Source organism: Akebia trifoliata, unplaced genomic scaffold, assembly GCF_017979445.1.
Source record: "Akebia trifoliata isolate Shusen 1 unplaced genomic scaffold, ASM1797944v1 Contig00257, whole genome shotgun sequence".
Lineage (NCBI taxonomy): Eukaryota > Viridiplantae > Streptophyta > Magnoliopsida > Ranunculales > Lardizabalaceae > Akebia > Akebia trifoliata.
In genome coordinates, this window is record NW_028236906.1 from 39,394 (window position 1) to 52,820 (window position 13,427).

At 33.0% G+C, this 13,427-nt stretch overlaps 1 pseudogene; it reads left to right on the plus strand.

The window, feature by feature from the left end:
• The first annotated feature begins 12,808 nt into the window (after positions 1 to 12,808).
• LOC147381789 (phospholipase A1-IIdelta pseudogene) lies at positions 12,809 to 13,423 on the plus strand (annotated as a pseudogene).
• The last annotated feature ends 4 nt before the right edge of the window (positions 13,424 to 13,427 follow it).

Genomic DNA, 13,427 nt, shown 5'->3' on the forward strand with positions numbered 1-13,427 from the left:
TTCAAAATCACCTTTCATTCATTAATATTCAAAATTATAAATAAGCCTTGGGACATGTGCCTTTGTACATGCCACCTTCTAATTTATATTAACAAAAGACATAATTCATTCCTTCCAACTTAAATATTTGTGACAAGACTACAAAGATGTTGATAATAATAGTATAATTTGATCAAATAATTAAATAGGGATCTATTTGTTGCACATCACCTAGTATCAATTGCACTCCATTTATAAAAAAACCTCCTATACATTTTACGTACAGCTGACTCTGCTTCTTCTTTAACTTCTTTTTTGGGAAAATTACTTAAAGGACCCAAGTGGAGGGACTTTTTTCTTTATAGTCCATAAGTTTTGGATGCTTTCTTAATAGTCTATTTAGTAAAAAATTTATTTTCTTAACCATCCCTAGACCTCATCTCCCACATTTCTCATGATTGAATGCCTTAACTATTCGAACTCATCATTTTCATCCAAAAAAGTTTGATTTTGGCATCTCAATCAAGTTTTGAAGACTCCATTCGGTCAGAGATTTAAGAAGGAAGAATCCATTTTCAATGATTTTTTCAAATATTTTGAAAATGTATGTAAAAAATTAGAAAAAAAATTTCACTTTTTTTTCATAATTTTTGGATGAAAATCGATCAAGAATTTTTTTTTTTTTTTTGGGTATTGAAATCATCTAAACAAGTTGTTTTTTTCAAGTTTTTAGTCAATCATTCCATGTATTTTAATAAAAAACTAGAAAATTAAAAATGGATGGGTTTTAGCAGTGTCGAGTTCACCACATTTTATTTAAAAAGAGAAAAATTCGACGCATGGAAAACTCGACAATAAATAAAAAGTGTTGAGTTCAACAGTAAAAAGTAGTGAACTCGACACTATATAAAAAAGCGTCGAGTTAGACAAAAATAAAAAGTGGTGAACTCCACATTAAATAAAAAAGCAGTGAGATTCGCCAGTAATGAGGGACCATTAATAAATAAAAAAGTTGACTAAATGTCCTATTAAGCTATTGTGCAAAACTTATGGACTATTTAAAAATAAATCCCTCCGTCAGGGTCCTTTAAGTAATTTTCCCTTCTTTTCCCCTCTTATTTGTATTTTTGTCCTTTTGTCTTCTTCTTCCAACTACCAATTGCACTCCATAATATAATGATCATTGTCTTCAGTCTATCCTATTCAACCCACTCTTAACATTTTGTAGAAAATTCTTGATTTTCTCCTCATTCTTTGACTTGACAGTCAAGTAGCCGGTGAAATTTTTTACTTCAAAAGTTGAAAATGATTGATATATTGGGAAGAAAGATCAAGGATTCATGGTTTGAGATTGAGGACAAGGCTATTTGGGTCATTTTTCAATGGTTCTCTGAGAGGACTGAGGTCAAGAGTATGCCATCAGTTTGAAAAATACAGGATACCAAAATATTTGCCAAAATGTAGAAATATTTCTCAATACTCTTTGTAAATTATCTATGGTGGGGTCAATGTCTACATTAAAGTTTAAACCATGTTTATAACAATTATAACGAGGGCTTCTTTCTTTTAAAAAAGCTCGCTGATTCATCTTCTGCAGGTCCTGAGGTCCACAAGATAAGGAATGTGGGGGCCAAAAAAGAAAAATTGTTGGTCAGATGAGTTAATGAGTTGGTGCCAAATGGCATGATGATAGGCACAAGCCACATCAAATGAATAGCCATAACATAGAGTTGGATAGGTGATTGATTGTGAAAACATCACGCGTGTCCTAACAAGATAAGGAATGTGGGGGCCAAAAAAGAAAAATCGTTGGTCGGATGAGTTAATGAGTTGGTGCCAAATGGCATGATGATAGGCACAAGCCACATCAAATGAATATCCATAACATAGCGTTGGATGGGTGATTGATTGTGAAAAGATGTCCACAAGTTTGAAAAATAATTGAAGATTTAGTAAATCTAAGAGACAACGTGAAGAAAAGGAATTGTGTTGTCCATAAATATCAGTTTAACCCCTAATATTTTTCGTGTACCCTCAGGCACTACAGTTGATCTACCCTTCATATGATGGAGAGTGGAAAAGTTTGAATTGATATAGACATACCCTCCATCTTTTGGTAAATATTTGAGAGACCCTTGTATTTCTAACTGATGTCGTTCACCTTGACCTCGGTCTTCTCTAAGGAAAGAATCGAAAATAACTTAAAATGCGCTTGTCTTCAACTTATAGCAAAAACTACTTAATTTTTACTTTCTTAATTGGTCATCTTCAACCTCTTAGATAAAATATTTTATTGTTGTCTTCAGCCAATAATAAGATATATATATATATATATATATATATATATAATATATATATATATATATATATATATATATATATATATAGGGGGGCGTTCAATGGCCAACTTTTTAGCAAACTTTTTGGCAAAACATTTTTCAAAACATGATTTAGAGGTTTTGGAATGAGCTGATTTTTGGTGAGGATGATCTCTACGGTGAGGAGATCATCATCACCAAAAATCAGCCCATTCCAAAACTTCTAACCCCATCAAAAACAGTTTACAAAAAATGGACGGTCCACGATTTTTCAGCTGGAAAACATAGGTTAGAAGTTTTGGAATGGGCTGATTTTTGGTGAGGATGATCTACTCACCGTAAAGATCATCCTCACCAAAAATCAGCCCATTCCAAAACCTCTAACCCATGTTTTGAAAAATGTTTTGCCAAAAAGTTTGCCCTTGAACGCTACCCATATATATATATATATATATATATATATATATAGGGGGCGGTTCAGCAGTCCTAAAGTTTGCCAAGTTTTGTGCCAAACATTTTTTTAAATATGGGTTAGAAGCTTTGGAATGAGCTGATTTTTTGTGAGGATGATCTCTATGATGAGGAGATCATCCTCACCAAATATCAGCCTATTCCAAAACTTCTAACCCCATCAAAAGTGATTTACAAAAATAGGACGGTCCACGATTCTTCAACTTGTAAACTAGGGTTAGAAGTTTCAAAATGAGCTGATTTTTGGTGAAGATGATCTCTTCACCGTAGAGATCATCCTCACAAATAATCAACCTATTCCAAAACTTCGAACTCCATCAAAAGTGATTTACAAAAAATGTTTGGCATAAAACTTGGCAAACTTTAGGGCTGTCGAACCGCTCCCATATATATTAATTTTTTAAAGTTGGTGCAAATGGCATAATGATAGGCACAAGCCACATCAAGTGAATAGCCATAACATAGAATTGGATAGGTTCACTGTGAAAAGATGTCCACATGTTATAAAAATTGAAGATTTAGTGACTCTAAGAGACAACGTGAAGAAAAGGAATTGTGTTGTCTTCAACTAGAAGTCCATAAATATTAGTTTAACCTTTAAATATTTTTCTTGTACCCTCAGGCACTACAGTTGATCTACCCTTCATATGATGGAGAGTGGAAAAGTTTGAATTGATATAGACATACCCTCCATCTTTTGGTGAATATTTGAGAGACCCTTGTATTTCTAACTGATGTCGTTCACCTTGACCTCGGTCTTCTCTAAGGAAAGAATCGAAAATAACTTAAAATGCACTTGTCTTCAACCTATAGCAAAAATTCCTTAATTTTTCCTCTCTTAATTGGTCATCTTCAACCTCATAGATAAAATATTTTATTGTTGTCTTCAGCCAATAACAAGATATATATAGGACTTTTGCGGAAGTAGAAATTGATGAATTTTAGGTAGAAACTTAACGATCAATTAAGATTAAGTTGGGAGCAGGTGCGAGTGCAAGGGTAGTGAGAATATGAAAGTGTCAAATTCAACAGTATCATAGGGTGTGGACTATGGAGCACCTCTAAAACCTTATATATTGAGTAACATATGATACAATCAAATATCAATTTTATTGTTATATTAAACTTCACCCGTACCTACGGCACGGACATCCTCTCTCGGGTTAAGGGGGTAAAAACGAAAAAAAAGAAAATTAGAATAGGTGGTGACAATTTTAATACGAACCACGAGCACAACTCAAAATCAACAAGAAATTAATGCTGTTTGGGTCAAGCCAGATTGAGTTTTGGGTATTATGAAAAATTTTAAAGTTAAAAAGGTAATTAATGTGGAAAAAGAATAAATATATTAAAGTTCTTGGGGTGAAGTGCAAAATAAATAAAGTAGGTCTCACAAAAACTATGATTTTATGGGAGGGTTAAGGGCATAAAAGTGAAAAAATAAAATTAATTGAAAGATATTATTAAAAAAATTTGAGGTTAAAGAGTTGAAAGATGAAAAATATTAAAAATATTAAAAATGGTAAAAGATGAAATATAATAAAATTAATTATTATATTTACACCATTTTAACAATTATTTTTTAATTAATTATTTGTTACTATAATAATTGTTAAAATGATATAAATATAATAATTAATTTTTTAATTTATTATTTGAAGAGATATGTCATAAAATGAGTAAAATATAAAACGTTAAAAATATGCAAATATAATAATTAATTTATTAATTAATTATTTGAAGAGACATGTCTATGAGGATCAAAAATATTTTTTTTTTAATTTATTATTTGAATAGATGTGTATGTGAACATTGATCAAAAAAGATTTTTTAATTAATTTTTTAAAGTTAAAACGTAAAAAAATTAATTTACATTTTAGAGGTTGAGGATTATCTATGGTGAGGTGAATGTCTACTTTAAAGTTTAAGCCATGTTTATAACAAGTATAACGTGGGCTTCTTTCTTTTAAGAAAAATCTGACTGATTTTTCTTCTCTAGGTCAGGTTCACATAAAAACATCACGCATGTCTTAACAAGATAAGGAATGTGTTATTATGTGGTGGCAAAAAAGACAAAAAGTTGGCTGGATGAATTAATGAGTTGGTGCCAAATGGCTTGATGATAAGCACAAGCCACATCAAGTGAACAGCCATAACATAGAATTGGATAGGTTCATTGTGAAAAGATGTCCACATGTTATAAAAATTGAAGATTTAGTGACTCTAAGAGACAACGTGAAGAAAAGGAATTGTGTTGTCTTCAACTAGAAGTCCATAAATATTAGTTTAACCTTTAAATATTTTTCTTGTACCCTCAGGCACTACAGTTGATCTACCCTTCATATGATGGAGAGTGGAAAAGTTTGAATTGATATAGACATACCCTCCATCTTTTGGTGAATATTTGAGAGACCCTTGTATTTCTAACTGATGTCGTTCACCTTGACCTTGGTCTTCTCTAAGGAAAGAATCGAAAATAACTTAAAATGCACTTGTCTTCAACCTATAGCAAAAATTCCTTAATTTTTCCTCTCTTAATTGGTCATCTTCAACCTCATAGATAAAATATTTTATTGTTGTCTTCAGCCAATAACAAGATATATATAGGACTTTTGCGGAAGTAGAAATTGATGAATTTTAGGTAGAAACTTAACGATCAATTAAGATTAAGTTGGGAGCAGGTGCGAGTGCAAGGGTAGTGAGAATATGAAAGTGTCAAATTCAACAGTATCATAGGGTGTGGACTATGGAGCACCTCTAAAACCTTATATATTGAGTAACATATGATACAATCAAATATCAATTTTATTGTTATATTAAACTTCACCCGTACCTACGGCACGGACATCCTCTCTCGGGTTAAGGGGGTAAAAACGAAAAAAAAGAAAATTAGAATAGGTGGTGACAATTTTAATACGAACCACGAGCACAACTCAAAATCAACAAGAAATTAATGCTGTTTGGGTCAAGCCAGATTGAGTTTTGGGTATTATGAAAAATTTTAAAGTTAAAAAGGTAATTAATGTGGAAAAAGAATAAATATATTAAAGTTCTTGGGGTGAAGTGCAAAATAAATAAAGTAGGTCTCACAAGAAATTATGACTTTATGGGAGGGTTAAGGGCATAAAAGTGAAAAAATAAAATTAATTGAAAGATATTATTAAAAAAAAATTGAGATTAAAGAGTTGAAAGATGAAAAATATTAAAAATATTAAAAATGGTAAAAGATGAAATATAATAAAATTAGAGGATGAAAATAAAGTTCAGGGGGCAAAGAGAAAAAGTTATAAAGTGATTAAAGTGGGTCTCAAAACCCTTGTTAGCAATCTCTCGTTTAATTCTTGAAAATTTCACGAATTTGTTTTTTTTCAATGAAAGTATTATTCTCTAGATTATTGAACTATTATGAATAATTTACAGATTTTACGTTGAAAAGAATAAAACACGGTTTTTACTACTGTTACGAATTTTTATAAAATTCGGTGAAAAAAAAAATGCGACTATAACTTGTTGTATGTATTAAAGTGTAAACTTGTAAGTTGTGACATGTAACACAAACCGACTTTCAAGAGGCCATGCTTCAAAATTTTGGAGGAATCCACATTTTTATGTGACAAATGTCCTTTTTATCTATAAAATAATAATAATAATAATAACATGACCTCAACATTTATTTGAGATTACACCTTAATTTTTCAAACCTTATTAAGTAATATTGTAAAAAAAAATTAAAACTTGTTAGGTAGCATTCTCATAACTCAGTACACAACAAACTCTGCTTGTTCAACTCATGAAACAATAAATGATTTTAAAGAAGAAAGTACATTGGGATAAATATATATATAATATAGGGGTGCAACTTGGTTCAGTTCAAACCGAGAGCTTTGGATTGGTTTGGGTTGGTTTGTAATGAACTTTGGCTCGGATCTGGATTAACAAAATAGAGAAGCAACCGATTTGGTTCAATTCTTGGTTCATGCCTTCTATAGAGCCGAACCAAACCGAGAACCAAATCCTTATATTAATTGTGGACACGGGATTTTGAATATTTTTCAAACCTCCCTCCACTTTGGGGGTGTTTTGGAGTCGCCACCATTCAAGTATGGAATTGGGTGTGAATGGTCACCCGATGTCTCGTTTTTTGAAAATTAAGTCATTTTTGATGTGATGACTCTCGTAGGATAATGCACGTGGTCCAACCTTTGATTCAAGGTAAGGGGGTCCATTTATGGAGTAGGGAAGGTGTTAGGCACCCTACTCCACCCACGTGATGTGGTAACCTCGGATTCGGTTTTTTGGAAATAAAAAGAAAAGAAAAATGAAATTAAAAAAAAAACTTGATGTGTACCCTCAAGTGTGAGGGACTTTCAATGTTGGTTTCAATCATTAAGGGGACCCTTATGTAGAAGGGCCCCTTTGGTGATTTAACCCATGGTGATGTGTGCAAATGTGTGGGAAAGGGGAGAGTAGAAGGGGGAAGTTGGGAGGGGGTTCTTGGTCCAAACCCACCTTGTTCTTTGAGTTGAACTTCAAATATGTCTTCCCTTGAGTTGACTTGAACTTGCTTGAGGTTGTAGAAGATTGAGTTGAGTTGAGAGTGAAGTGTTGAGATTAGATGAGAGAGAGTTGAGTGTAGTGAAGAGAGTAAAGTAGAGAGTTGTAGTATTTTTAGGATTTTTTTCTCAAATTTTCATTAGTTGTTGTATGGGGAGAATGTAGGGGTTTTTATAGAGGTTGAGAGGTTTTTTAAGGGTATAATGGGGTGAAGGATGAGAGTAGTGGTTAATGGCATGGGTTAAGAGGAAAAGGGTATGAAATTTGAGATGAAAATGAGGGTATTTTTGTAATGAGGGAAATGGGTTATGTTTTAACCCAAATGGTTTGGATCTTACCCAAATCCATTTGGGTAGAGTGTTTGGTGGGGTGAGATGAATGATGGTTGATGGGTGTAAGAGAGTTGTTTGGAGAATGAGTGTAGAGATGGTTGAAGAGGTAAGGTGTTAGATTTGAGATGATGTGTAGTGTAAGAGGTTGATTGGTTGGATTTTGGGAGAGGTGAAGGGATGAAGACATGTGGCAAATGGGGAGATGATGAGATTGGTTGATTGGTGATGGTGGTTAGATGATTAGAGAGAAGAGTATGGGAGGTATGGGTTGAGGTGATTTTATGGGAGTGTTTTAAGGGAAAGTGATGGATAGATATGGGTTGTGATGTGGGTGGTTGATAGTGTTAGAGAATGGGGAATAGGTTAGGTTAGGGTAGGGTATGGGTTATGATGTTGGTGGTTGATGATGAGAGGATGGGGAATAGGTTAGGTTAGGGTAGGGTTATGGGTTATGATGTTGGTGGTTGATGATGAGAGGATGGGGAATAGGTTAGGTTAGGGTAGGGTTATGGGTTGAGTTGATTTTTGGAGGGAAGTGATGGAGTTGGTTAATGATGATGAGAGGATGGGTAATAGGTTAGGTTAGGGTAGGATTATGGGTTGAGTTGATTTTTGGAGGGAAGTGATGGAGTTGGTTAATGATGATGAGAGGATGGGTAATAGGTTAGGTTAGGGTAGGATTATGGGTTGAGTTGATTTTTGGAGGGAAGTGATGGAGTTGGTTGATTAGATGAGGGAGGGGGAAGGGTGTGATGACATGTGTCATTTTTTGTATTGAGTTGGTGATTGGTTTGATGTGATGATGATGGTTTGGATTGGGTTTGGGTAGTGAGTTGGGCTTTGGTTGGGTTGGGTTTAGGAAAGTAGTTTGGATTTTATGTGATGGGCTTGGGTTTAGATTGAATTGGGTTTATGATGGATTGGGTTTAGATTGAATTGGGTTTATGTTGGATTGGGTTTAGGAGAATAGTTTGGGTTTTATGTGATGGGCTTAGCTTAGGTTGGGTTTGTGTTGGATTGGATTGTAGAATAGGATGGGCTTGGCTTAGGTTGGGTTTCGGTGTGGGTAATTGGATTGTAGAATAGGATGGGCTTGGCTTAGGTTGGGTTTCGGTGTGGGTAATTGGATGGGCTTGGGTTTAATGAGAGTGATTGGGTTTGGGTAGAATAGTAGTGGGTTGAATTTAAGGATGTAGGAGGGTGGTGAGGTGTGCGGGTCCATGGGCCACGTGGGTGACCTCGGACATTTATTAATAGAAAATGTGATGGGTTTTGTGTTTGGGCTTCAGGGCCCATTCCAATTTTCAATTTTTGGGGGCATCTTACGTCGAGGGCCCGCTCAAATTCGGGTGTCTACATTAATAAAATTATAAATAACTTTTATTAACCTATTTAATAAACTATACCCATTTTGTGGATAAATATTATTAACCAATTTGGTTCGGTTTTTTTATAGATTAATGACACTTTTTAGGATGGATGGATTAATGATTTTCTTCAATTAATGGAAAAACTATTGACTTTATTTTTCTGAATGGATACATTAATGGTTTTATTTATTGATTGATTGATAGAGTAATGACTCATTATATGAGATTCATATTAATTTATTTTTATTAAAAATATGTTGATTCAATTAGGTTTTTAAGATATTGGCTACTCATAGAACCGAACCGATCGACCTTAGCTCGGTTTGGTTCCATGGAAATTTGGTTCGATTTCAGTTCTCATTTAATGGAATCAACCTAGGTTGGTTCGATTCTAATTTGACCTCAAAACCGAACCAACCTGCACACCTAATATATATATATATACTACTTGTTCGAAATTTCCTAATGCTTCTTACATACTCTTAAGTGTAAGTTTACTGATGTTTGTACATGAATTCCAATTTTAGTTACCAAAATTTTCTCAAAATATTTAATTAATAATTTGAGGAATGCTATCTATCATCAACATTTTCATCATCAATGACATTACTGCCATTATCATAACAACAATTGAAATAGTGTAGGTTAAATACCCCAAGTGCAAGGTTGTAGTGAAGTAATAAAATCTCGAGAGTCCGAGATCGATCCATGGGGATTATATAAAATTGAATTAAAATATGGATGAGGTGGAAGAAAATTTGACCTAAATTATAAAAAAGATGATTTTTCACACTATCGTATGGAGCAAAAATTAAAAAATTAAAAATAGAAATTAAAAGTGCTAAAGCATCGAGGATCCACTAAAAAAATTGTAATTTTATTCATTCAACATTCTTTCTCAGTTAGGTTCAAATAAAGATTTTCCCTAATCAGATGATATAACAATTAAACCAAAACTATGTTCTAAAATATTTTGAAAAATATAAGATTGCTCCGTGTTGTACATTCACATACCAAAAATATTCTTTAAGCAATTAATGTAACAATCATCCACTATCAATTAAGAAAATTTTCAAGCATTCAATGTGATGATCATAAACAAAAACTCAAATAGAATTTATAGATATATAATTAAATAACAATAATTAACTCACATTAAATCAATCCAAAAAATTATAAATACTAATTCACTATTGTTGATCGAAATAAAATTATAATCTTCGAGTTTCACCTTTAGTTCTAACTAGGATTTTATCTGACAAGCTCCATAAGCGAGTCTATCATAATTATTGAATAAAATACCTAGAAAATTAAACTAAAAGAAATTAAAAAGAGATTAAAGAGGAAAATGGATTAGAGAGGAAGATTAGAGAAGAAGAAAAAGAAAAAAAATAATTAGAAGTGTAAAAAAATAAGTAATATTAAGAGAATAGAGAAAAATAGAAATCAATTAAAATAGAAGGTGCGAGATATGTGATAAGAAAGAATTTAATATTTGGAGGAAAGATAGAGAGAAATAGAAATAAGAAAAATATGGAGAGATGTATGAGATCTTTTAAAATGAGACAAAATATGAGAGAATTTTATTATTTTACGTAAGAGAATATGTAGAGATTTTCATTTTTTCGAAATTTTTTTTTTATTTCTTTAGCCCTTTTTTTAACTTGTCTCATAATTGCTCATCCATCCTTTTGCATGTTTTATTCACTAAAAATCCATCTTTAACCTTTTTTTCCTCTCATTTTGAACTTCCAAGACTTCAAGAAAGAAAATTCAATTAATTAGGCCATATTAATTAATTACCACAAATTATGGTTAAATATAATCAATTTGCACAATTATCAATCATCTTCACCATTGTAAAATGACCACAATGCCCTCATCGTCTTCATCATCACCACCATCGCCTTCAAATATTTATGTCAATATTGATGATGATGAGGGCATTATTGTCATTTTAGATGGTGATGATGATAATTATGATAATGGTATTAAGATCATTTTTCATTAGTTCATAAAAAAAGACTAAAGTCAAAGGGTCATGCATCAATCTAAAACATAAAAAGGCATCTCAAATATTTACAAAGTTCGAGATGCATAGTTCTAATATGAAAAGAGATGAGGAACGAAGTGTTAATAGGAGCATGAAACTAGCATTCCTCTAAGTATTTTTATTGAAGGATGAGTTACCAAAACATGTAGTGAAATCATCTCATTTATTGGAGACAATAAACATTCTAGACTATTTTACAAAGTTAGTAAAAAGCATTTTTGATAAATAGTTCTAAGAGAAAATTACTTAAAAGACCCTAATAGAGGGACTTCTTTTTCAATAGTCTATAAGTTTTGGATGGTATCTTAATAGTCCATCTAATAAAGACTCGTGTTGGAGTAACATTGTTGGGGACCTCATAGGGGACATTACTGTCGTGGATGTGTGTCAGAACCATAAATGCTTGTCATTGAGATACGAGTGAGAAGCATCTCGATGCAAGTGAGAATCATCTATGGTTCAGTGCACAACAATGTCCCCCACAATGTCAATTTAAATGTTACTTCAGCATTTTTCTTTAGTAAATTTTTATTTTCTTAATAGTCTTGAAGCACATATTACATTATAATGTTTTTGAAATACCCAAACTACCATTTTTTCATCTTCTTCCCATAATATGATTTTTCAACACCAATTGTGATCATTTTGGACGACATTTGGTCGTGAATGATAAATAAACAATGATATACTCTTAATTTTGAGCTAGAAATTTTAAGGTTTCAATTGATATAATGAAGTATGATTTCAATTGGTAGAAGAAGAAGACGCATTTCAAATCGGTTCACAGGGGCAAAGTCAGGATTTTACCCATGTGTGGGGGCAACCAAGAGTAGAAATTTTTTTTGTAAGAACAATTAAGGGTGAAAAAAATATTTGTGGGAAGGATTAAAAATGGGAAAAAAAAAATATGTGGACAATTTTGATAGATTTTTTTTATCTATCATTAAAATCTATCACAATATCTCACTATCCATAGACTTTGAAAATTCTTGTAAGGGAAAATGCCCCAATCCTCCCCCCAATCCCCAATTGTAAATCCACCTGTCATGGATATCTTTTCCTCTTTAAATCGGTATGTTTAGATGTGTATATTGAGAATTTAAAATAAAAAAGGTAAAATAGTAAATGCCATTTACATTTTAAGGTGGGTAAGTAAAGTACTTTTGGTGTGTGTGCAGCAAATAGACGCCCCCTTTTTCTAAAGCAAATAAGAGAAGCCAACCACACCACATTCACACATTGTGGGGTCGGGCTTAAAAAGTTTGAATAAGACAAGCCAACTTCTATCATTAAATTCAACTAATGCACGTGATTTTCTGTACGAAGCTGACGTGGCAAGAGCATGTTTCATGTGTACTCAAGAAAAAGATTTACGGTTCTATGCCCGCCATATCATTTGCTTATCCCAAACTGTGTGCAGGACTTGTTAATACGTGTTTTATATGCACACGTTAATGCAATAAATATACATTGTGAAAATTGCATTTGGAGGGTATTTTAGTAAAATAAAAAATTTAAGGGGCATTTTCCTCGTTTTTAGATAGAAGGTAGTCGAAATAAGAATGCAGTATAGAGAACCATTGATTGTCCTCGATTGTATACTTCACATCTCGAGAAAATATATATGATTTTGTGCACACTCTAATGCATGCATGTGTCATTTCAAGTCGAGCATTTTTTCTTATAAATACGGACCTTAGTATGCTTGATTGAATCAATATCAATCTTTCACTTAACTTAGCCATTTTCATCTATATCGTGGTTATGGAGATGAACAAAATTGAACCAACGTGGGAAGAATTGCTAGGGAGCAAAAATTGGGAAGGTTTGCTAGAACCTCTAAACCTAAAACTTCGGCAACTCATCCTTCAATGTGGTGACTTCTGCCAGGCAAACGGCGATCCATTCATTAGCGATGAAAGCTCCCAATACTTTGGCAAATGCCGCCATTCCAAGAAATCACTTTTGCATAAGGTTCATTTCCAATTAGCATCAGACTACTTCGTCGATACGTTCCTTTATGCCGTGGTCGTGATCGAAAATGGCGATTCCGAAGTCAATTGGTTTGGATTTATCGCTGTCACATCCGATGAAGTAAGTCAAATCTCTGGGAGACGTGAAATATATGTCACATGGCGTGGTACTAGGACATCTCTTGAATGTAAAAAGGTCTTCGAACTAGAGCATGTTTCGATAAATGATATTTTGAACCCAGACGACATCGATGATGATACCTTGAAGGTCACGAAGGGTTGGTTCAGCATTTACACTTCCGATAACCCAAAACCGACTAGCACCATACCTAGCGCGAGAACCCAACTTCAAACAAAGATCAAAGAATTGGTGGAAC